General features: G+C 39.1%; 1 pseudogene across 1 annotated transcript; it reads left to right on the forward strand.

Annotated features, from left to right (window-relative positions):
* The first annotated feature begins 24,613 nt into the window (after positions 1-24,613).
* LOC308242200 (non-histone chromosomal protein HMG-17-like) lies at positions 24,614-24,933 on the forward strand (annotated as a pseudogene). The gene has a single exon. The product of its transcript is annotated as a non-histone chromosomal protein HMG-17-like (transcript).
* Positions 24,934-26,807: the final 1,874 nt, after the last annotated feature.

Raw genomic sequence — 26,807 nt, forward strand, 5'->3', positions numbered from 1 at the left:
TCTGAAATTAATAAAAATATATTTGAAAAAAGTTCAGTGAGTCATCAAAGGTCTTATAGCAAATAAGCTTTGTCATCTGTCCCCAGACTTGTTATTGCACAGCTTACTAGGATGCATATCTTGCGCCCCAACTTTTATTATTTTTATTTTTAATGTGGTAGCAATCTTGGAATCACAACTCTGGGCAGAGCTGCCTGAAATGTGAGGGTTTGACAAAGTGATTTTTGTCTGTTGTTTCCTCTTTGTGTAATGGCTTCAGTGTTAGAAACCCACCAGTTTGAGTATATATATATATATATATATATATATATATACACATACATTCTTGAAAATGGCTGTGCAAATCCAATACTTTGGATGCTGAATGGTATTTTAAATGAACTAAGAGAGTTACTGTTTAAATTACTTTTCAAAGTACACTTTAGAAATTCAAATTCCCATAATTTGGGCTTGGTTGAAGTACATCACCTTGTAATTGGTTTTTTACCCTTCTTGGATAAAAGGGGAAGAACAAGAGCAAAGAACAATGATAGAAGAAGTGTTAAATTATAATAAGAAAATATTTTTAATTTATTATTTAATTATATGATCCTTAAGTAAATAATAATGATTATAATAAACTCTTGATTGTAGAGAACTCTGGTTTACAAAAATGTTTTCAAATGTTTACAAATGTGGTCATTTGATGCTTAAAATTCTCCTGTGATGAAGAAAGTCCAAGTATAATTATATCCACATGCTTATGAGTTAGTGTTTGTCTATCAGTTCTGTTCACACCTGTATCCCAGCTATTAACATAATGTCTGAAACATAGTAAGCACTCAATAGTTAGCTGCTAAATAAATGAATCAATCAGTTATTGAGTTAGTGTGCTTGAGAGGTCATGATTTTTATTTCTGGCCAGACTGCCAGGGAATGAAACTCAGCTGTACCAGTTAAACATTTTGTAATTTTGGGCAAGGTTGTTTGTTTATTTGTTTGTTTGTTTGTTTTAACACCTCTGAGTCTTAGTTTCCCCCAAATTTAAAGATTCAGATGCAATGAGCTAATGCATGTGAAATACACAGAATAGACCTGATACATAGTAGGTGCTCAATATGTATTTGGTGAATGAAAAATAACACAACAACTAAGTGAAATAAAGACTCAAAACAAGTCTCTGACTCCAAGAACAAGCGTCTCCTAGTACTGTGTCACCCTGTAAGCCTTTAACTGAAATCTACCCTTAACTGGAGAAAAGCCATGTAGCTAATGGGCTGACCCAGACATTAAACCAGATAGATCTTTACCTGATTTGGTCAAGAGCCTCCTCTCAATTTTAAACCTAAAAATTCTCTTTAAAAAATGAAATCAATAGAAAAAAAAGAGATAATAATAAGAAAAAAAATAAGGGGAAGAAATAGTGATTATGATTAAAACCATACTTTTGAGGAATTCTGTTTTAAGGACGATTAAAGACATGAAACAGTAGTTGTTGGGGGAAGTGATCTTAGGAGGAGAATTGATGGGAGAAATTGATCCCATACATAGAAAGCAAACATAGGAGAAATGATGGAGAATTGCTGAAGTAAGGTCTTTGATCAGGCAAGAAGGATGGCATCCAGGGCACAAGTAGAAGGGTTGGCATTAGATGGGAGCATGGCTGCTTTTCACCTATGGAAACAGGCAGGTAGTACTAAAAACAGATGTCAGGAGGTGCCCTACAAATACGCTCTTCTGTTAGTTTCTATTTTCTCAGTGGGGTAGGAAACATGATTATTGGCTGAAAGTGAGCATAGCAAAACTGTGATAGGGATTGAGAAGAGAAAATAAAGTATCAAATAGTCCTCTAGGAAAATTGAAGATTGAGTGGACAATAAAAGTGTAGTATAAAAACCAGAGAGCAATGAATCCTCTTCAAGTTAGTGGAAAATAATATAAAGTGAGAAGAATCAGCAAATTATGTATTTTTCTCCAGACCAATTCAGGTGCAGTGATGTAGAATTTTAGTACACACAATGAAATATATTCATTTATATGAATATGTACACAGATGTTTTTCCTGTATCATCTTATTAAAGCCAATTACTTTTTTATGTTATATATTACTTTACTCTCAGCATCTAAAATAGTGCCAGTCATGTAGTAGAGTCTCAAGAAATATTTGTTGAATAAATGAATGAGGACAATTGTTAAATATTATCAATGCTTTGGTTTTAAAACAAAAATGTCTACTATACTTCTTGAAAATATCTGGTTCATTTCACTCAACAGGTATTTTGAGATTGCAAGGAAAATGAACTTAAAACCAACCAAACAAACCAACTATTGCAACTACTTCTGCTTCAATCACAATATTTTCAATTCTGTGCATTGAAAACAAAAATTTTCCAGTAAATTAGATGATGAGATTGATCTGATTTCAGCTGTCATCCGTAAATACTCATATGAAATTTTGTATTTAACAATAATTGCCTCATTTAGCGAATATGAAGGACTTCATAATGTATAAATATTAATTATTTAACTTGCAAAATAAAATTACACTGACAAGTTTATCTTTTATAATTTAGGATTTTGCCTAATAGTTTACTTCTGTTCATGTACTTTTAAATCCACTTCCTTGGATAATAACTAGAAAGACAGATTAATCAAATGTGACAGTGACAAGAAACTGGGGGAAGATAACAAATTTTTTGGTGATGAAACCAAAATGTAAAAAGTTTTGACAGACTGTATTAAATCTAGTACGGTAAAATTTAACAAGGAAAAAAGTAGTTATTATGGGATCTCCCAACAACCAACTACACAAGTAGAGCCTGGGGACAACTGGGCTTAGCAGAACATAGATGAAAATATTTGTTCCAGTTGGCAATAGGCTCAATGAGTACCTACGATGAGATGGAACAGCCCCTAAAAGAGCTAATGGGATCTTAAACTGCATTAATAAATATATCTTGAACAGCCCTAACTGGTTTGGCCAAGTGGATAGAGCGTCGGCCTGCGGACTGAAGGGTCCCGGGTTCGATTCCGGTCAAGGGCATGTACCCTGGTTGCGGGCACATCCCCAGTAGGGGGTGTGCAGGAGGCAGCTGGTCGATGTTTCTCTCTCATCAATGTTTCTGGCTATCCCTTTCCGTTCCTCTCGGTAAAAATTCAATAAAATATATTAAAATATATATATGTATGTATATATCTTGAACAAATGAGATGGTGATATTTTCTATGTGCTACTCATAATACACCCACTGTACTCATCCAATTCTAAGTACCACAACTTAAGGCAAATTAGAACATTTTCAGAAGATAATGTATAAAATCATGAAGAAAATCCAATATTTTAAACAAAATCATTACAAATATATAAAGTTATTTACCCAAGAGAAGAGAAAAATCAGGGAAAATAACTCCTTAAAAGCATCAATATGCTGTGGAGGCAAGGCCAAGTTGGCCACTAAGTACAAACCTTGTGGGCCCAGAAGAAACCAATATGACTATGGCTGAATCAAGGGTTCTTTGAGGGTGACTAGGTGGTGTCAGTAACGATGATGCCCCCACCTGATATACTAAAGTTGACACAGTAAAGTGTGGCATGGATGAAAACATTGGACGTTTGTTTGGCTGAACCACAAGCGGCTGCTACACCACTTAAAACGAAAACTAATGCAAAGCTTTGTTTGCTGTGCCATTCTGCTCTCCATGGTCCCTTATTCCTTCATCCTTTTCTACCTTGATATTGACTCTTTTAAGGAGAAAGATAATTAAGGGTAGGTCAAAGGTCTCACTGTTCCCAAGGGAGACTGAAGGCCATACACACTGGTTTAATATGCAGGAGAACCTTGGGGAGAAAAGGACAGAAACTTTTATGGCCTTTTTGGATAAAGGTACCCAATCCACTCTTTGATGATGTGGATGGGGCACCTTATCTAAACCACAGAATTCCAGGGGGAAAAATATTCAAATGACTATTTTCTCAATTCTCCCGAAGTTGGTACACAACATAGGAGATGTGTGCCAACTTTTAGAAGCATAAGAGAGAAGGCAGGGTCATATGTACATGGATACGTAGAAACTGGATCTCATTCTCTTCAGAGCTGACCTTGGCAGTAGGCTGCATCCCTTATCACACCCAAATCACTCATTCTGTCAATAGAAAGGGTTGTTTTTCTCTCTGCATTATCAGGTGGTCCCCAGAACATGAGCCACAGGTAGCATCCACTTGTATCCTTTGGGTTCTTTGGTAGAAATCAAATGAAGTTCACCTAGAGAATTGTCTGGAAACTAAGTTGGTATTCTGGCCCTTAGCTGCAAGCAAATAACCTTGCATCTCCAGGCCTCCCTACATTTTTATCAATTGTTTGCTGAGCGAAGTGCTCAGTTGAGCCACTAGGGGTTAGGCAGCCGTGGGCAAACTATGGCCCACGGGCCGGATCCGGCTGTTCTATTCGGTTCTCTTGCTCTCGCTCCTTTACTTTGAATTTATATTAGTTCACACAAACACTCCATCCATGCTTTTGTTCCGGCCCTCCGGTCCAGTTTAAGAACCCATTGCGGCCCTCGAGTCAAAAAGTTTGCCCACCCATGGTAGGGGCTGATTAAGTCTTTATTCTTAAAAAAAAAAAAAAAGCAGCCTATATCCTGAGCACTTTCCATGGAAGTGGGGAGGTCAGGGGCTAAAGCTCAACCTGTGCCACTCTTTGTCTCTGATGAAAACAGACTGCTAAGGTGTGCAAGTGTGTGAATTATTATTTCCCTAACAGTAAACACTTAGTGGAAGCATATTCCCTTTGAAGGGGAGTATAATTTGGGAATTATTCGAAGTCTCTAAGTGGTTAGAAACTGGATTTAGCCAGATTTCTAGCTGTAAGCAAAAGTCAGCCTCTGATAAGAAACTGTTGTACTTTATTGATGCAAAGGGGGTAAGTAGCCTCTTGGGGGGTTCTTGGTTCAAGAGCATATAGCTGCTATTTTCAAATCACAGTGTGCAATTCTGAATGTTTTTGGATGCATCGGCCCCATATAACTGAGGTCTAATCAGAGGAATTTTTCAATGACCTGGGTGAAATTTTAATGGCATTTGGGTTGTAACATAGCTTTTGTGAGGCAGGAAAAGTTTCTCTCCATTACCTATTCATACGCAATATTGAATTATAAAATAAAGCACAGAACCAAAATAGATAGACTTTCCAACAGAGAAACACGCAGCCGCATGGCAAAGTCAATTCCGTAGATGGGATCCTGAGCTGAATCATTTAGCTATTTAGGAATGCATTTCATAGCTAACGCATCCTGGCAGGCCCAAAGGGACACAGTTCCTCTTAAAATAAATATGGAGTCATCAAATAGGCATCACTGTGACAATTATCTGCTGGGCTTGAAGGAACTTTTGCTTGGCTTTTCAAAGCATCCAGGACAAAAAAGATAAGCTCCTCACGTCACAATCTACACACGGGAACAAACTTTTGCAAACATTAATCTGAATAAAAACACTGCATTCTTCCTCTTTTGTGCTCAACACACTTAGGAAATAAGGCTTCCGCATAAGTAAGTTTCCTAGGTAACTTAAAACTTACCACCTAAAAATCAAAATGAAAAAGAAAAAGAGGAGGGGGCAGTGGGATAGAAATATTAGTAAATATCTTAATTACAGAGACCTCAGTTTCCTTAAATAGAGGCTGGGTTATAATTTCATTGTATAAGTATTTTAGTTGACTTGACATCATTCATTTGGGAAGCTATTGTAATCACTCCAGGGAGTGTTGGTTCAAATCTGGACCAGGTGGCAGGGGTGATAGAGAGAAGGGGACAGATCTAAGACATGATTTGGTGGTAGATTGACAGAATTTAGAGATTGATGGAATGTGGCATTTAGACTGAGGATGAAGGCAAAGATGATTCCCTGTTTCTGACACAAGTAACTGGGAAGATGTGCCATGCATGGTGATGTCAGATGTAGAAAGAGGAACAGGCTGTTGAGGCAAATATCAATAAAATCAATAACAGGGATCTTAACAGAACTCAAAAATAAAGGGAAAAACCCCTGAGCCAGGGAAATGTTTGCAAAACTGATACATGAGCTCTACACCAACATTGGGTAGGCCCTTACTCAGTGGGTATTGACCCCTGAATGTTGCTCAGTTGTAAAGCATGAGATCACCTGGTTGCATGGTTTTAGTAGGTTGGGAACAGTGCATGAAAGGGGAGAAGTCTGCATGAAGCCAACACACATTGCAAGCAGTGGTTTGGAGCCTTCATGGGAAACTGGTACATTACAACATGGAGCCATTGGTCATGTGCATCATGAAGTCCCCTCTGTTGGGTGAGGATTAAGTGAGCTATAAAGCTCGTAGTTCACCATTCTTTTATTACTCAAAACAATCCTATGTGGTCAGTAGATTATCAGTAATTTACAGGTAAGCCAATGGATACTCAGAAAGTCCATGCCATTTGACCAAAATCACACACAGTAAATGGCTAAGTTGCAGTTTTGATAAATGTGTGCCTAAATCCAAAGTCTGACTCTTTTTCTAAGCACCACACTGAAGTCAATGAATGGAATTTAGGATCATATAGTTATCGGCTCGGTTAAAAACAAAAGTTCTTGCCTGGCTGTGTTGCTCAGTGGTTGAGCATCAACCTAAGTTTGATTTCAGGTCAGAGCACATGCCTGGGATTGCAGGCTCAGTCCCCAGTAGGGGGCATGTGTACAAGAGGCAGTCAATCAATGATTCTCTCTCATCACTGATGTTTATATCTCTCTCACACTCTCCCTTCCTCTATGAAAACAATAAAAACATATATTTTCAAATTCTTCTGAATAAATAGAGCTTTACATTTAAATTACTTGGCCTCATGCAGTAGTGAGCTTCACTGTCTGTATTGTTCAAGGACAAGTAACAATTTATGTCTATTATGTTTTTCAATGGCATTTCTGTAGTAGTGGGAAGAAAGGTGACTAAATTACTTTGAATAGCAATGAGCTTAGAATCCCCTTTCCATTAAAATTGTGGATAGATAAGAACTTCAGATATTGTAAAGTTATATTTAAATATTATATTTTGTTATTTGAGCCAAAGTGGGCACATCAGCAAACCCCATTCTACAACAGGTTGAATAGTCAGATAACCCTACCCTGCCCTGCCCACCCTCATCTGCCTTATTCTTTCTCTGATTCTTTCTAGATTAAAATATGTCATTGGAGCAATTTCCATAAATGACTAACAGAATGAGGCATTTTCTAGAGAAGGCCACTACTGAAATGAACACATATGCCAGCAATGAGGATTATAGGTGCCCAAAGGTCTTCTCTCAGTCTTTTGAATGATCATAGTCACTTAGATGGGACTGTTTAACGGACTAGCTAGTGGTCCTTTTGGGAGGTAGAGACACATGGAGAAATTATCCTTAATTGGGAGTGACTAGGAAATGTGGCAGGAAGACTATTGCATTATTAATTAAAATTTCTCTCTCTATATTTTCCATATCCTTTGCCCTCATTGAAGCAGGCAACAGTCTCAAACCAAGAAAGATTTGTGACAAGACACCTGGCTTTTATAGTAAAAAAGTTAAGCTCATTAAGAATAGTAGAGCTTGTCCTGGCCAGTGTTGCTCAGTTGGTTGGGTGTTGTCCCATGCACCAAAAGGTTGCCAGTTCAATTCCCAGTCAGGGCACATACCCAGGCTGAGGACTCAATCCCCAGTATGGGCCATGCAGGAGGCAGCCAATCCATGTTCCACTCTCACATTGATGTTTCTCTCTCTCTCTCTCTCTCTCTCTCTCTCTCTCTCTCTCTCTCTCTCTCTCCTCTCCATTCCTCTCTCTCTAAAAATTAATAAATATTTTAAAAACAATAGTAGGATAAGAAAGGATACCCAACTAGAAGAGATTTCCTTAGAAAAGAGCTGGGAGAGAGTTGGTAGGAAACACAGTTGCATGCTGAGGATACCTGTCTGCTGCTTACTTAGAATACCAGATGATGGGACAAAAATTTGGTGAATGACCACATAGTGTCCCAGGGAGGCTAGATGCTAAGGACCAGGGCTCACAATCTTACTAAAGATTCCTTAAATGCACAGTGGACCATGGAGGCTGGGACCATGTACTTTTCAACAGAACCAGTGCAGTGGTACTTTGTAATGACCCCCGGACCTTGGCACAATCTCAGGTAAGTGGTGAAGGGAAGTCCCACAAATGTCTAGTTCAATTTTCCATAGGCTCAAAGATGAAAATTTAATTGGTCTAAAATAAAAAGGTATGGAAAAAAATGTGTTCCTCTGAACTAGAATGGAGGTGGAGATGGAGACTTATATCCAGTGCAGAATCTAAAGCCTTAAGGGACAGGTAGAGGAACTGCATGGAGGGACAAAGTGGAATAATACACTCTGGTCAGATAATCCAAGGAGAGCCAAAAGTTCCTGGAACAATAGCACGTCATGCATGAAAGCCCTCCATAATAAATACTCCTGGGTTCAAAAGGGAGTTGAGTGCAGCCATAAAGGTTGCAAGCCCCCAAAAGAAGAGGGTATTCTGCATCTACGACACCAACTTCACATATTTCTGGGAGAGCAGCCTTACCTATGAGATTCTAATTCTTACATGTTTTCATAGCAAACCCTACTTTCACCATCTCCCAAAAGGCCAAATAGAGCCTAATCTAGTGTGACACTTCCATGTCCAAACTACTTTTATTGCTCAGAGTGAGCTGAGTCTGAACATCAAAATGAAATTTCAAACACATTATTTTTTTTCCCTAAGCCCTCAAACTTCTGCTGGAAAATCCATGACACTGTAAAAGATATTCCGCCTTATAGAAGAAATACTCCTGTTTCCTCTGTGGGAAGAAGAACTTCACCCCTAAGGTAAACTCTGATAATTAACCTCCTCAATGAACAAGTGAAATCCCAGTTTTTTTCTCTGTGTTTGTTTTCCTCCCCTACTCCCATTTTGGTAGACAGTCTTCTAAGGAGGCTGTGATCAATTGCCCACCCCCCTGTATATGCAGCTGATCCTCTAAGAAAGGGGTGGGGATACATTTCAATCATTCTCTTTGAATCTGGGCTGGCCTTGTAATTAATGGAATGTGCAGATGTGACGTGCTCATTTCAGACCTTACTTTGAAGAGCCCTGGCAGCTCCCGCCTCAGTGCTCTCCAGGGAAGCCAACCTCCATGCTACTGAGGAGCTAGCTAGACTATTAAATAATGAGGCACAAAGTAGAGAGGGAGAAAGAGAGAGAGGGAGGAAATAGAAGAGGCAGTGAGAGAAAGAGAGACTACTTGGGGTGGTAGACATGTGCATGGATTAATCTTGGCTCTTCCAGCCCTGCCTAGGTTCAGCTGAATGCAGCCCAATGAGTGACCTAAGTGGTGCCATTTGAATGGAAGAACTTTTCAGGTGAGCCTTCCTGAATTCTTGGCAGAAAAACAATAAATTCTTGTTGTTTTATATATATATATATATATATATATATATATATATATATATATATATTTGGTTTCAGAGAAGAAGGGAGAAGGAGAGAGAGATAAAAACATCAATCATGAGAGAGAATCATCATCCTGCGTGTCCCACACTGGAGATTGAGCCTGCAACCTGGGCATATTCCCTGACTGGGAATCAAACCATGACCTCCTGGTTCATAGGTCGATGCTCAATCATTGAGCCATACTGGCTAGGCAAATTATTGTTATTTTAAGCCATTAAGTTTAGTGGTTATTTGTTTTGTAGCAATTGAGAACTGAAAGACAAGTCTAGACATCATAATATATTATTTCAACCACAGGAGGCCTGGTGCACGAATTCATGCATGGGTGGGGTCCCTCTGGGTGGCCTGTAGGAATCAGGCCAAAACCCACAGTCCAACACCGCCTGCAGCTCCTACCTGCTGCTCCAGCTCATCCCGGCCCCACTGTGCCGGCCGTGGGCTCGCAGCCAATCAGTCCAGATCAGGAGAGGCTCGCGCTGCCACAGCAGCAGTCACCAGCCATGAGCCCTGTGTCTGGCCATCCATGAGCCCTGTGTCTGGCGCCCTCCCAAGGGGAGTGGCTTGCGGGATCAGGCTGAAACCACCTCTCTGACATCCCCCAAGGGGTCCCAGATTGCAAGAGGGCACAGGCCAGGCTGAGAGACCCCACTGGTGCACAATTGGGCCTGGGAGGGACTGCGGGAGGGCTCCAGGGCATGTCCGGCCCATCTCGCTCAGTTCCGATTGGCCAGACCCCAGCATCAAGCTAACCTACCGGTTAGAGCAGCTGTCCCCTGGTGGTCAGTGCACATCATAGCGAGCGGTTGAGCAGCCTTAGCATATCATTAGCATATTATGCTTTGATTGGTTGTTTGATTGTTCTGCCATTCAGTCTATTTGTGTATTACCCTTGTATTATACAGGATTCTTTTGCTACCACTTCAACTCCCATGAAAGAGCTCAATTCAGTATAAATTAAAACACTTATCTCTTACACAATATCTGCCAGGCTTTCTGGAGAAGGGCCATTGCAAGTATATGCTCCCTGTCCTCAGCTGGACTTCAGGTTCCCTCAACAGATCCTTATATCCCTGGATCACTCATATTTCTCACAGTGGACATCACTATGCTTCCCCAGCCCTCCTAGCCATTTTCTCACCTTCCTCAAACACAGAAGGTCTTCACTTTCCACTTCAAGTAATAAATAGAAATGGGAATTCCCTCAACCTCACAAAATTGCTTGTGGATAGGGGACTCCCTACATCACTGGCCTCATGTTTTCTGAATTAACTGATTGCCTAGTGTGGCAGGAAGGACTGGGAATGCCCATCTCAACCCCTTTCTCTCTTCAAGATCCATCTGTCTGGCAGAAAGGATCTCATTTTATGTGGGGAGTTTGGGAGGCATCCAGATGCCCAGTCCTACATTTCTGTCTAATTCAGAGATAGAGTATTACCAAATCCTTGTGCCCCTACCTCATAGCTACATTCTCCAGCCCATGAATCATTTATAAAACTTTCATGTTGAGTTTCACCTCTCTGCCTCACAGTGTTATTCTTCATTTGGTTCTGAACTCAGGGAGCAAGGCAGGAGAAAGTTACATATTGATTCCGTAAAACTCTAATTTTCCTACATATTTAATTGTAAATGCCACCATCCTTTCCTCTAAACTTCAGAGAACATGCCATCTTTTTTTTTGGGGGGGGGGGGGGGTTCTTATTCCTCTACCTATTATCTGCATCCCAACTCCTACCATTCCCCCCACAGAATGGGCCCCTTTCTGCAAGGTCAAGAACAGCCTATCCTCTTCATCTTATGTCCAAATTAAATCACTGTCTTATTCCTATACTTCCTGTCACAGCTTGTTTCTTGAAGACCATCTATAATTATTATCTCTGACCCATCATATCCCTTAGACTTCTCAATACACTGTAGTTTGGCTTTCACCCCCACAGCTCCCTGAATTTTTTTTAGTAAGTTGGGCAAACACTTGGGCTCAACATTCCTTGTCTCCCATGGCCTCTCCACAGTGTCTAACCATGTAGCCATCCCATCCTTTCCTGGCTTTCATCTTATCTTCCTAAATTGTTGATTATTCATTCAATATCCCATTTACAGGGAGTATTAAACAGTAACTGTCCCCAGAGCACCAACCTCTCTTATCACTTTGCAGATTGTGAGAGGACCAGGATACTAATCATAGTGATTTAACTGTCATTAACAAACCCTGTTCAAATCTCTTGTTATCCTCCCAGACTTCTATCTCAAGGTCCACCACTTAATTCATTTATTTTATTACCTCATAACTCCTCTTGGAAGTTTTCTAGCACCACAAACCCAACATTTCTTTAAAAAAAACATTTTCTCAAACCTGCTTATATCTTCCTTTTCTATTTACAGCTAATAGCATCACAATCCAACAGTTCACTCAGACTAAAAATGTCAGAATTATCTTAGACTGATCCTTGTTCATTTCACATCATATGCCATCAGTTGCTAAATTATGCTAGGCACTCCTTTCAAATCTTTCTCAGATGTAACCCTTCAGCTCTCCGATTCCATTGCCTACAGATGGCTTCTTAGCCTCGGTACCTTTCTCCTATCTACTGAATGCTATAATATTATCACTATATTTAAAAATTTAAATATGATCATTCTTCCTCTACTTAAAGCTATTCAATGATTTCCTATTGTCTTTGAGATGAAACTAACATTTTTCCACACATACAACCTCAATGCTGACTGTACCCTGCAGGTTTCCTGTAATATACCCGGGCAAATTATTTGCAGTCTCCTTTGCAATATATCTACACTAATAAAAGAGAAATATGCAAATTGACCATACCGCCACAATGCCCACCAGCCAATTAAGAATGGGTATGAAAATTAACCCAACAAAGATGACGGGTTAATATGCATATGCAGGTGCAGAGTGACCGGGAGGGGCAGGATGCCTGCTATGAGGAGGAGGTCGGGGCAGAGGGAGCTACAGGAGTGGCGCTCAGGCTGGAGCGGAGAAGACTGAGGGCTCCAGCTGGAGCGAAGACCGAAGGCAGCAGCCAGAGTGAAGGCCTGGGTCCCAGGTGCCGGAGGAAAACCGGTGTCTGCAGCCAGGGGAAGGAAGGCCTATTGCACGAATCTTTGTGCAATGGGCCTCTAGTATAGACAATATATGGGTTTTCTCATACATCAGTACCTTAACATATGCTGTCCTTTCTATTGTGAATGGCCTCCATTTTCTTGATAATCTAATCTTCTTGGTGAATTTATAACCAATTACCAACTCCCACATTAGTGTTACCATTTATGTCAACATCTCCTCAGGTTTGTCCCCATGTGCATGCTAACAAAGAAGGACATTTTTGATTTTTGTTTTTAAAATAACTACAGATCTCTATCATCACATTTATCAAGTGCACTACATTTTATCACCTTGTCTCTCTCCTTGAAAATAGGCTACCTTCACTTATATATATATATGCTTTTCTCAGGCACTAGTCTAGGCTCAGGGAATAAATCTTTGAAGAAACAAAGATCCCATTCTAATTGAGCTTATATTCTTGTGGGAGAAGAATGACAATAAACAATAAACATAATAAATAAGTAAATTATGTACTATGCTAAAAAGAATAGGGTAAAGAAAATCAAGAATGCCAGAGTTGAGGAGGGGCAGGAGGGTTGATTTTTATTTTAGACAGGGTGGTCAGTGGTTATTGAGAAGGTGAGACTTAAACAAAGACTTGAAGAAGGTCAGAGAGTCAGTCATTCTGATATTAATGGAAGAACCAATAATAATTTTTTAAAAGTCTCTAAGTGGGGCCCTAGCTGGTTTGACTCAGTGGATAGAGTGTCGGCCTGCAGACTATAAAGTCCCTGGTTTGATTCCAGTCAAGGGCACATGCCTGGGTTGCAGGCTCAATCTCCAGTAGGCAAAGTGCAGGATTCTCTCTCATCATTGATGTTTCTATCTCTCTCTCTCTCTCCCTTCCTCTCTGTAATCAATAAAAATACATTTTCAAAAAAGTGGGCCTGCCATGGGTGGGAGAGAAAAGGAAGAGACAAGCTTGGCAACTGAACAAAGGGTTGGATCATGTAGGACCTTACAACCTCAGCACAGGCTTTAGCTCAGACGTGGATGAAATGGTGAGCTAGGCAGGGTATTCTATGGAGAAAGGGTATGAACTGACCTGTGTCCTAAAATGGTCTCTCTGGCTGTAGTGTTGAGCACAGACCATAGGGCCAAAAAAAAAGTAATAATAATAATAATCAGGGAAACCAGTTAGAAGACAATTGCAACAATCCAGGTAGAAGGATTAAAAGGAAAGATAAAGAGAGAAAAAAGAAAGGGAGAGAGGAAGAGAAATTGGGGGGAAGAGGCATAAAGGAGAAAGCAGAAAAGGGTATAAAGAGTAGAAATAATAAAATGAGGGGGGTGTAAAAAAAAACCCTCCTGCGCAGGCTCTGAACCATTTGCTAGTCCGTCAGCATGATACTCTATCAGCTTCTAGCTCTCCAGTGTGGTGCTTACTTTCCTGTTTCAGGGGTTAGCAGTTACTGTCCTGGCTTTGTATTGATTCATCTGAGGGTATTTTCTGCTAGCTGAGCTACCTGCTTGTAAGACTGTCTGCTGTTTGAAAAACAAAGTCAACCCCTGGGACAAGAGTCTAAGATAAATTAGAATAACTCTAATGGAAATAAGGCAATTGGCCTAAATATAGTGCTACATCATATCACTCTTTAATTTTCTGCCTTGTTTTGTTGTAAACCTGTGTTCGGGGTAAATTCTATCTATATTTGCTTCAAGAAAATATTTGTGTTCTCTTAGCTTAGTTGGTAGGATGCTAAGAAATGGAGTGATTCAGCAGTAACTAGGGTGTGAAGGGAGAAGAGCTGAAAAACAGGACAGTGCAAATCTCATTTGGGAAACCATTAGGCTTCCTACCTTGAGAATCTATATGAATTAAAATCATATTTTTAAATTATTGGAAATTACTAGCTTGAAAATTGTAAGGTGTACTACATGAATAACATAACTCTTTTGCACATGCATTTTCTTATAACACGTCACCTTGATTTTTAGCTATGGAAATCACTCCCAATGCTTACACAGCTCTTCACTTGTATCCCATTTTCCTTCCTAGCAGGCATTTCATGACAATGTTGTTTTGCTCAAACCTTGCTAGGATATTTAATAATCACCTTTTCTCTGGTGGAAGTTGTTATATTGATCAGTTTGAGATAATATTTACTTTTTGGTTGGCACCTACTTGTTCAGTGCATTCTTAATGCACTCGCAGCAATTATCAGAGCTAATTCTTGAAAGTTGAGCAATCCCAGTCCTGGGCTCCTCTCTATAGGTTTTCTTTCACTTTTACAAATAAAGATTTATGCAAAGTCACCATACAGCTATTGCTTCAATGCAAGGTTTATTATCTCCGAGATGAACAGACAAGTCATTAAGTGCTCATGGAAGGATTAGTGTAGAGAAAGATCACCACATTGTGATTTTCTGGTTACATGGCTCAATACAATGATGGTTTAGGGAAGTAAAAGCCAATTTTAGCACTGCCATTATGGAGCTGTGTATATCATCAATAGGCAGTTATAAAAGCTGTGACTGATAGAAATTTCCTCACTATAAAAGTTCCTTCCATCACATACCCACTAAGTGAGTCACATAGAAGAACTTCTAAAGAGTGTGAATAATTTCCTGGCTTTTATTTTCTGATATATTTCTTATACATGAACCAAGGCTATAAAGCAATAAGACAGATTCCACAATAACCTTGAGCAATTAGCCTCATTACTTTATAGCGACATTTTATGTGTGTGTTTCTCAGTGTACCGAGTGTGTGTTTGTGGGTCTGTGATCGTATCTGTTGTCCTGAACATAGTTCAGGCCTTTTTGGCTGTACTACTCATGTGCCTTAGAATAGGCAGGGCACATAAGTGATGATTAATGAATGAATAAATGAGTGAATTCACTAAAATCCATGTATAGGTCCAACTGGCCTCCTTACTTCTCCCACCTCCCCCCACTTTAATTTATTCTAAACAGTAATGCAATTTAATCATTCCCTTACCAAGAAACATTCAAAATACTCCAATTTCCTCAGAACAAAACCCTATCATATGAGTGTGATATTAAAGATCTTCTGTGGTCTGGTGGCAACCTCCCTCTCCAACCTAGTTTCCACAAGCCCTTCACCTCTGTCAAACTGGCCCAGAGGCTCCTATCAGGCTATTCTCTCTTTACTCACACGTACTCACCTCTCTTCATCTGACTTTTGTCGACCTTGCTAAAATGTTACTGGCATATAATAAGAATAACAAAAATATCAACCAAAAATAGTAGGAACAACAGCAGTAGAACTGATGTTTGTACAGTCAATATAGTTTAGTAATGAACCCATATTCGGGGCCAGATACGTGGGTTTCAATCTTAGCTCTCCAATTCCAAAAATGAGACATTTAATCTCACTGAACCACAGTATCCTCCTTATCTTTAAAATGTGAGTTATAGAGGAGAAACCAAGGTGGTGGCATAGGTAAACACCTGAACTGCTGCCTTGCACAACAATTTCAAAACTACAACTAAAAGACAAAACGGACATCATCCAGAACCACAGGAAGGCTGGCAGTGTGGGAATTCTACAACTAGAAGGAAAGAGAAAAGCACACTGAGACTCAGAGGAGCTGTGGAAGGCAGAGGTATGGAGGCACTTGCACAGAGAGGGCTGGCAACTGAGTACGCGGCTGGCTTTCTCAATCGGGAGGGAGACACAAGCTCCCGACTACTCTGAACTCCAGTTCCGGGTGAGACTCTGGGTACCCAGACTCATGTGAGGAGAAACTGGACTGTCTGGCAGAGGGCAGAACTCGAGGGCGGCTTTCTCTCAGAGGTGCTTGCAGCAATTACCAAGGGACACTGAGACCTGGGGGCCTCTTAGGGCAGGGCTGACAAGAAGCCATTGCTGTTTGCTCCGCCCTGAGTCTCTGCCCCATCCAAGCTGAGTGCAGAGGGTTTTGCATATGAATGGACTGGTTCTTTGAATTCTAAACTTACCTAACAAACTGCAGCTGAGTCAGAAAGACTCAGAAGATCCAAAAGAAGGCCCAAGGCCCCACAGCAAGCTTGCATTGCTTCACAGCTGGGCCTCATCTAGGCACCTCCAAAACCCAAACAAAGAAGAGGAATCTGCAGATCTCTCCATAGCTCCTGCTGGGTGGCCTCAGGCAGAGGCTAAATTAGCACCTCCTTGGAGATCCAAGAGCCAGTGTACCCAGGGTTCAGAGTAGGACCATCCAGATTACAACTCCTCAGATCCATAAGGGACACACTCAGGGGGCAGACTCAGTGAGCACCAAAGCCCCACTGAAGCAAGTCTTGTCTCAAAGGGTGTCTCCAGCACAGAAGTTCTCCCATCATAGACACAGCTGATCCTCACAGCCAATTGGCCAGGAGGTCAATTCCTCCCAGTGATACCAACAACAATCAAGGCTTGACTACAACAAGACTGTGCACACAGCCCATAAAGGGGTACATCAAGGGTGTCCACCTCAGGTAACTGGGGAGGCTGAACCACTGGGCCCTATAGGACACCTAGCACACAAAGCCACTCTATCAACTCAGGGAAGCAGCCAAAATGTGGAGACAAAGAAACATGTCACAAATGAAAGAAATGGAGGTAAGCAAATGACTGGATATAGAATTCAAAACCACGGTTATAAGGTTTTTCAAGAATTTTCTAGAAAAGGCTGATAAATTTAGTGAGACCCTCGAGGATATGAAAAAGGACCAACTAGAAATTAAGCATACACTGACTGAAATAAAAAATAATATACAGAGATCCAATAGCAGACTAGAGGACTGCAAGAATCAAGTCAAAGATTTGAAATACAAAGAAGCAAAAAACACCCTACCAAAAAAGCAAAAAGAAAAAAGAATCCAAAAATATGAAGATAGTGTAAGGAGCCTCTGGGACAACTTCAAGCGTACCAACATCCGAATTATGGGGGTTCCAGAGAAGAGAGAGAGCAAGATACTGAAAACTTATTTGAAGAAATAATGACAGAAAACTTTCCCCACCTGGTGAAAGAAATAGACTTACAAGTCCAGGAAGTGCAGAGAACCCTGAACAAAAGGAATCCAAAGAGGACTACACCAAGACACATCATAATTAAAATGCCAAGAGCAAAAGACAAAGAGAATATTAAAAGCAGCAAGAGAAAAGCAGTTAGTTACCTACAAGGGAGCACCCATACGATTGTCAGCTGATTTCTCAACAGAACTATGCAGGCCAGATGGGAGTGGCAAGAAATATTCAAAGTGATGAATAGCGAGAACCTACAACCAAGATTACTCTACCCAGCAAAGCTATCATTCAGAAATGAAGGTCAGATAAAGAGCTTCACAGATAAGAAAAAGCTAAAGTAGTTCATCACTGCCAAACTAGTATTATATGAAATGCTGAAAGTTATTCTTTAAGAAGAGGAAGAAGAAGAAAAAGGTAAAGATAAAAATTATGAACAACAAATGCATATCTATCAACAAGTGAATCTAAAAATCAAGTGAATAAAAAATCTGATGAACAGAATAAACTGGTGAATATAATAGAATCAGAGGCATAAAAAGGGAGTGGACTGACAATTCTCGGGGGGAAAGGGGTGTGTGGGGTGTGGGATGAGCCTGGACAAAAATCATACACCTATGGATGATGACAGTGGGGGGGGGGGGGTAAGGGCAAAGGGTGGGGTGGAAACCAGGTGGAGGGGAGCTATGGTGGAAAAAAAGAGGAACAATTGTAATAATCTGAACAATAAAGATTTATTAAAAATAATAAAAAATAAAAAAATAAAATGTGAGTAATAATGTACCACTTCATACATAGGGTTGCTGTGAAAATGAAATGAGTTGACACATGTAAGTAGCGCTTAGAATGAAGTAAATGCTCAATAAAATTAGCTCTGACTACAGTGTATTTACCATGTACAGGTAATAGCTAAGTATTTTGAGTGTCTTATTTAGTTTTCTCACATATATATTTCCAATATAGAGCTTACTATTTTCTCACTAATTTACTGACGAGGAAACTAAGGCTAAGAGTTAACTCTCAGAGTAACTGAATCAAGTTATTTAACCCAATTTTATACAGTATGAGTGGTTGGGTTGTAATTCAAATCCAGGTAGTCGGACTCCACATCTTGGCTCTTAACCACTGTGATTTTATTCCTTCCCAAGAATCATTAAAAATCTTGCCTCATCTTTCACACTTTCCTTGACTACTATATGCTTCAATATTCTATTACATGTACGGTTAAGACGCTTGTATGATAGTAACATTATTTATGTATTTATTAGGTACTAAGCATCTAACAAAACAGCCTTAACTCATTTTAAATTTATATTTATAATTTGATATTTCCAATTGCTTCTGTAGTTATTAAAACATTTGCATGGTATTGGAGTGGCAGGACTTGACTCCTATATTCCTTTGCATATCTAGTGCAAACGCACACAAAATATTCCTTAAACACAATAAGTGCTGTCAGAGGTACTGTCATTGCTTGTTTTGAGTGATAATAACATTAATAATAGGTCAAGTATATTATGAGCATCTATAATAATTTTAGTTTAAACATATACTATGTAAAGCAAAGCAACCAATCTCCAGGATTTTAAAAGGATAAAATGAAAACCATTTTGTTAAGTGGATCTGCTACCAGAATAAGAACAGAAACCCATAGGTTCAGCTCCTGCTTCATCACGGTGCTTTGTGTGATCCTGTAGTTGTTGCTTACTGCTGTTTCTTACTTGAATTATCTACAAAAAATTGTTAGAAAAATACTGGGCAGGTCTGACCCACATTGGTGGCAAGGTACAAATAAGATGATGTTCATAAAAAAAGTTCCCCAAATGTATACAATAAACCCCAGATATTGATGAGGGTTATATATCAAGTGAGAGTTTCTTAATCTCAAACTGTGAACCTCACTATAGCATACATTTTCTTCATAAAATGCATTCAATTAAAACTATACATTTTTAGGTTGTTTCCTTAAAACCTTAATTAAAATTACTGTGTGTGCAATAACAACAACAACAAAAAGAAAGAAAAACAACAAAAGCTGTGATTCATGGGTAGTCCAGCAGGTTCACTTATTAGCTATTCCTTACCACTGAACGTGAGCTCTAAGGACCAGCATCATATCAGCGCCCTGAAAAAAACTCAAAATCTTGGGCCTCTCTTCAGACCTACAGAGTCAATATCTGAACTTGTGTAAGATCCTTTGTTGATGTGGGCACAGTTAATGTAAATCACTGTCATAAGTACCTCAGTCTCCCTGCACATTTATCTTCCATCATAGCTGACTTGAATTCACACCTGAAAAAAAAAAATGAACTATTTCTACATTTTAGGCAAGTTCAAGATCACACACCACACACCAAAGCCACAAATCTTATACCCTAGGAATCCCAAAGGTTACAGGTAATGGGCTATATACTTAAAATGTGCTTTCATCACCAATAACTTTTCAAAGCTGTTCAAGTATCCTATCAACCACGTGGGACTGCTTGATAATGGGGGTCGTTCTTAGATTCAACGATTTAAAAATTCACTCTCCTGGGAATAACTCATCTACCAACACCTAGCAGCATATGAAGGAGGAGAAGCTATTAGCTCATAAATGCATAATGTGCCAGTGGCTAATTTTCTCTTTGAAAACACACACACACACACACACACACACACACACACACACACACACACAAAACAAAATGTGTTTTCCAAATGAAGCAGGTCATGACATGTCATGGTAGGTTACTGATCTACTATGTCCACAGGGGCTCAGGCAGTGCACATGATGACTTGACTTCTGGTGGGTATTGTTCATACTATGTAATTTGAGTGAGTTAATGAAGCATATATTGAGTTCACTAAATAATTCACAAACTTTTGAGACACAATAATCATCAACAATTCTCTAATTCTCATATAATAATTGAATATAAAGTTTCATTACCATTTCACTAAAGCAGAAATTATATTACTTCAATATTGTCCACTGAGAAAAAGTGCAGGGACCAAAAAGTATTTTAAACCATTGTGCTTTATCTTCCATTCTGAAAATTTCATTCTTTTTCAAAGGAATGTTTACATGGGGTCCCAATGGGTGTTGAAAGCTGGTGAAGTTCACAGAAGCAGTGAAATGGAGAAGAGAACCAACTATTTGGATAATATGGGATAATTTGCTTCCACCTGAATTGTAACTGAGACAATATGGGGAAAGATGGTTTCATGAGGACATAGATTTTGTCTGTATTATCTACTATTATATTCTCAGTTTTCTGAGAGCAAAGATTTTATTTTTTCCTGCTATTCTCCAAGCTCCCAAAAGCAAGCACATGGTAGATGCTCAAAAATATTATCTGAAAAAATGAATCCCAAAATTTCTAAAATCCATAATTTCTTTATGGGAAAACCTAATATCTGAAGACATATTATAGTGTCTCACAAGATTGTCATAAGCCAAAAATCCAGGCAAGTAATTGATTTTTCTGTGTGTTAACCATTTATAATTGTCTTTTTATTTCATGGATTTCCTGATTATTAGACTAAATCAATTCCAACTGTCATGAGTTTATTATCATGGGAAACAACATGAAATAATTGAAAGAATGGAGTTTGAAGTTAGTCGGACCTTGGTAAGAGTGCTAACTCTGACATTAACTGCAAAACCTTGGGCAAGTTATTTACCTCTAACTTTCTAATCTTAAAAAAAGGATAATAGTATCTTCTTTATGAGAATATAGAACTTCAATGGGATAGCAAAACTGAAAGCACTTAGCCTGATGTTAAATATACCCATTATTGTTTTCTCTAATGTTAAAACTACTTGTTTTAACCTGAGTGAATTTTTCTGTAGGTCAATGAACATATGACCATAGTATTAAAATATAGTACAAATTAAAAAGGGTTATCAGTGGAGAAAAGACAGTGAAAATTATCAAGGAGAAAGGATCTTACTGAAAGCAGTAAGATTTACCTTTCCACCTAAGCATTAATTCATCCACCTTTACCAGAAACTGAGAAGGTCATTGGATCTCAAAAATCCTCATCATCCTGAAAGACATTGCTTTGATACCTTCTCTGAGCCCACCTTGAATCATTTCTGCTTCCTTTTCTGCTGAACTTTGTGGCATTTTGACACAGATACATATTTGGGGGACACATCAATCTCAGGAGAAGATAATAAACTTTTCTACAAAATCAATGCTATTTGTACTTGAAATAGAGATCATAGTTACACCTGCAGCTTAACCTTTCTGGTGTACTCAATAATATCATAATCTGTGTGCAACTGAAGACTGTTTATAACCATCAGATTGTTAGCAAAATGTGAGCTCATTCACTCATGATTCCTTTATTCATTCATCCAGCAAACATTTATTAAACATTTACTATGTTCTTATCTCTGTGCTGAAGGGATTATTAAGACTTCCTTCTCTCTTCCAAAAGCTGGCTAGACAACTAACCCATTACAATACACAGTTACATTTCTTTTAATACTAAGGAGAGCACAGGTGTCTTTGAAAACACAAACGGAAGTCCCCTAAACAGAATGAACCAAGTGAGAATATTGGTTTTGAGTAAGCCATTCCTAACTTACATTTAAGAAGAACAATCTTAACAGCTCAAATCAGCAATGAGGAAGAATTACTTGAGGAGGCTTGTTTGAGAGCATCACAATGCTGGACAGTGGCTTCGGAAGGTAACCAAAGGGCAAGAAGAAGGGGGCTCCGCCAGTGAAGTTACAATAGGCCAGAGTCTGTTATCTTCTATCCTCATCTCTTGTCACCAAGCTTTTATGCATCCCTTACAGAAGGAAATTTAAAGTATTTAATCACCAATCCCACTAATTTATAGTTGGATAAACTAAGTGACTGGTTAAGGCCACAGAGTCATTCTAAAGCAGAAAAAAAGTTAGAAGTCCTAAAGATCCCTGGGATTTTTGCTAAGTATCTTACTCCTGGGCATATGGAATCCATGGCCCCACCATTCTGGCTCCTAATGAATGCTTTGAAGAGAAGGGTGACTTCTCATCATTCTAGGATCCACAATAAACATGACCTTCCTCCCACCACCCCGCATCCCCTGCATCACCAATCTGGATAGACGAGTGGTTCCCACATTTTGTTCACATCCTGTAATTATTTCAAGACCGGGGAACTATAGTGGACTTGTTTACATAGCCCACCACCACTTTGAGGGGAGTACCCATTTCCTCTTATTTTGAATGTGTACATCCACATGTGGTTCCTGCTTCCCTAGCTCTCGGCATTCAGCTCTTAACATATAGCACCCTTAAAAATTCTAGAATAATCCCTTCCCCCAAATTTCACACAATTTGGTTTGAACTCCCTCTACTCATGAATCCAATAAAAATCCCTATGACTACTGATCTAGTTTACAACATTGACTGAGAAAAAGAGAACTCGACCAAGCAGAAAAGAAGTCTAAAAAGAACAGCAATTCCTGAGGGAGCATTAAACTTCATCTTTAAGAGAGCATTGCTTTGTGCAAGGAAGCACTATAAAAAAGAGTGAACCTTATCGTCGCTTTCACTGAAGTTGAGTCTTGGAGTAAAAAACAGATTGAGAAACCTTCTGGGGTGAGATAAGAGGATGACTAATGAACTAGAAGCTGTCTGGGGTGTGTGATCCTTAATTGTACATTTCATTGCTTTTATTATTTGCTGTTACGACTTTATAGCTGGCTAACCGTATTTTCCAAGAGCCAATACTTGGCAGTGAAAATTAGTTTAAGAAAATAAAAAGAACCTCTCAACTTCTTTAGAAACTTTTTTTCCCTTTAATAGATTGTCTCCTCTCTCCTCTGAAATGGCAATTCTTTTGAAAACAAGCACACTAAATTTATTTCAGAAATGAACAGGGAACTTTTTAATAGCTCACACTGATTTTCCCTTCACCTTCTTATGATTTTTCTTCCTTATATTTCAATATAAGGCAATATCATGAGTCGTAAGATTAATACCTAATTGTCACAAGTGAAATAATTGCAAGTAATGGAAATTTCTTTCACTTTCCTAGTGTTGAGGATATTCAAGTGTTCTCTATGTTATGAAGGGTTGTTGGCTTTGAACTGTACAGAATTTGGAGATTCTTCATTCTGCTCAGGAAGGGCTCAGGTAGAGGAGGCCTGTTTAAAGCACAAAAGCTCATAAGTCCAAATAGACTTATATAGACTTAAGTACTAAAGAAAACAAAAAGGAAGGACACAAACATTTATTAGTACACAAAGATATGCACAAGATATTTTTGTAAATCTAGCTCATATTTATGCCAATTTATCTTCATGGATATACCTTTGTTTACAAATGAGGAACTAGAACTAAGAGTCTAGGTTACCTCCTCAAAGTCACACAGACAATGAGTAATAGAACCAGGATAAAATTTCAGGTCTGTTGATTGCAGAAACCGAGAGTGAAATTGTGACTGGCAGAGGCTGGGGTTAGGGATAACGGGAAGGTATTAATTGAAGGGTACAAAGTTTCCATTGTGCAAATAAGTCCCAGAGATCTACTCTATGGTCTATAATACAGCAGTTAACAATACTGTATTATATACCGTATTTCTAAGAATAGAAACCGTATATTCTGTTCTTATCACAAAATAACAATAATAAATAAGAGGGTGGAATAAACATTTGTAGGTGATAAATAGATCTATGACCTAGATCATGATGATGATTTTACGAATGTATACTTATCTCCAAACTCATCAAGGTATATACGTTAAACATGTACAGTTTTATGTACATTAATCATGCCTCAACAAAGCATTTTTTTAAATATAAAACAATGCTGCTCTCTCACTAAATATATATATTTTTTGTTTTAGGAAAGTAATTTTTATTTTAAGTGTTGTTTATATGAATTTTAAAAGCCCTTAATGTTTAAGTTGCTTAACATTGGACAATAAGCAAGACTTATCAAATAAATTTGCTATCAATGAACTCCCATAAATCTTAAAATAGTACCAATGGGTCAGTAGAAATAATTCCTACTCACCCTTCCTTGCTTGATGGAAAATTCTATGGAGTATGAGGCGGCGAGAACGACCCCTGGACCGAGGATCGAGCAAAGCCCATGCTGCTGCATCCCTGCATCCCACCCAGAAGTCCCGCCACCACCACCATCACGCCCAAGAGAAAGGCCAAAGGGGATGCTAAAGGAGATAGGACCAAGGTAAAGGACGGAACAGAGAAGATCTGGCAGGTTATCAGCTAACCCTGCTCCTCCAAAGCCAGGGCCAAAGCCTAAAAAGGCCCCTGCAAAGAAGGGAGAGAAAGTACCTAAAGGGAAAAGGGGAAAGCTGATGCTGGCAAAGATGGAATAACCCTGCAGAAAATGGAGATGCCAAAACAGACCAGGCACGGAATGCTGAAGGTGCTGGACATGCCAAGTGAAGTGTGTGCATTTTTGATAACTGTGTATTTCTGGTAACTGTACAGTTTTAAATACTATATTTTATCAAGTTGTATAAACATGCAGAACTTTGTTTTACTTTTTTTTAAGCTATGTTGTTAGCACACAGAACACTTCCTTGTTATTTTGGGGGGAACAGACATATAGTACTAATAGAATGTCTCCAAAGCTGGACTGACATTGGGAGAAAAATACCTTTCCCTTCTGGTTTTGAGAAACTTCCTCTTGTTTCCTGGGAGGAGGGATCTCTTGATGTTGACACACATTAGCCATCTTAGCACAAACACCTTGTCATGTGGGAGAACTAAAATTCATTTTTATGTCCTTTTCTCCCTCTCCATTTTAAGCATAGTCTTTGGCTCTCTTAAGCCCACAGACCTATTGGGACCTGATCCAAAAAAATTGATTTCCAGTATGCTGGGCAATCTGGACTTACCAGTGTCACCATTGAGATGGCATCCCTCAAAAGAGCTGTAGTTCCTTTTTAGATTGTGGATCTACAGATTGATATTCTCTGCCATTTTCTTTTCATTTCTTGAAAGTCAGAGTCGGTTTGTGAGAAGTTGTTAAACAACATGCTTAATGTGAAATGTCAACCCTCACTCTCAACTTTCCCTGTTCAGAGCATCAGCTGAAGACTTCACTGGGTTTTATAGTGGCTTTCTGGTTTTGGTAGTTCATTGAAGAAGGGCGTTTGGAAGTTGTATACTGTTAACGATTGTCTGCCCATGTCCTGCCTGAAATACCATGATTGTTTATGAAAAGTATCTTTAATAAAGCTGGATACAGTTTGGCTTGGGGGGGAAAAAAAGAAAATTCTATGGATCTCCATCCCCTGAAAGTTCCAACAGATTCTCATAAGTTTGTTCTTCTTTCAGTAAATACTATACACACTAAAAAAAAATAAAAATAAAAAAGAATCCAGGTTTGTTGGACTCTACTGCTTCTTGATGGTGATTATAGGTATTTTGCATGGAGTATTAGAGCTAGAATGAATTTTATTTTTTTAATGTTTTTATTGATTTTTAGAGAGAGGGATAGAGAGATAGAAACATCGATGAGAGGAACATCACCGATCAACTGCCTCCTGCATGCACCACATTGTGGATGGGTCACACAACCGGGTATGTGTCCTGACCTGGAATCGACCCGGCCAACTCTTGGTTCCTGGGCTGATGCTCTACCATTGAGCCACACTGGCTGGGCTACAATTAATTTTATACATTCCTTTTTTTTAAAATCCCCTCATTAATAGAAACAGTGAGGCCCAGAAGGCCTTCAAACATGTTAGTTTGTGTCAGATCTAGGGGATACACATCCTGATAAAGTCTGTTTTAAAGCACAGTTTACCCTTTGCTTCACTTATCTGGTATTTCAATTGAAGTACTTTGAAGATCTGAGTCATCTCAGAAAGTGATCCAATGCTGTGTTGGCAAACGGCAGCTGTGTTCACATGTGGAAAGTGAGTTGAAGTAAGACTTGAAATAGAATCAAGCAGAACTGCCCAGGTGACCCTTTTCACTAGGAAACAGCAGAGTGATGCACCTCAGCCAACCCTAGTACTATTGTCATTTTGAGGAGATAGTAAATCATTATACTATTTTAAAAGATACTTTAAAAATATGTTAAAATATTCTTTATGAGATTCTATTTGAAGAGTGTGCCAAACTTGCTGAGAACTTCTGAATGAGTAATAACAATAAAATGGTTCCTTACATTTATCTATATATATATAAAGAGCCACAGTCCATAACATCCAAAATGACCAAAGGCTCGACCTAATGCCCAGGCTGCACCAGCAGCAGGCTCTGGCGGGTGGGGACTTGTAGAAGCGGGGATGGGGCGGGGGGGGGGG

This window comes from Plecotus auritus (assembly GCF_963455305.1).
Source record: "Plecotus auritus genome assembly, chromosome: 1".
In the NCBI taxonomy this organism is placed as follows: Eukaryota; Metazoa; Chordata; class Mammalia; order Chiroptera; family Vespertilionidae; genus Plecotus; species Plecotus auritus.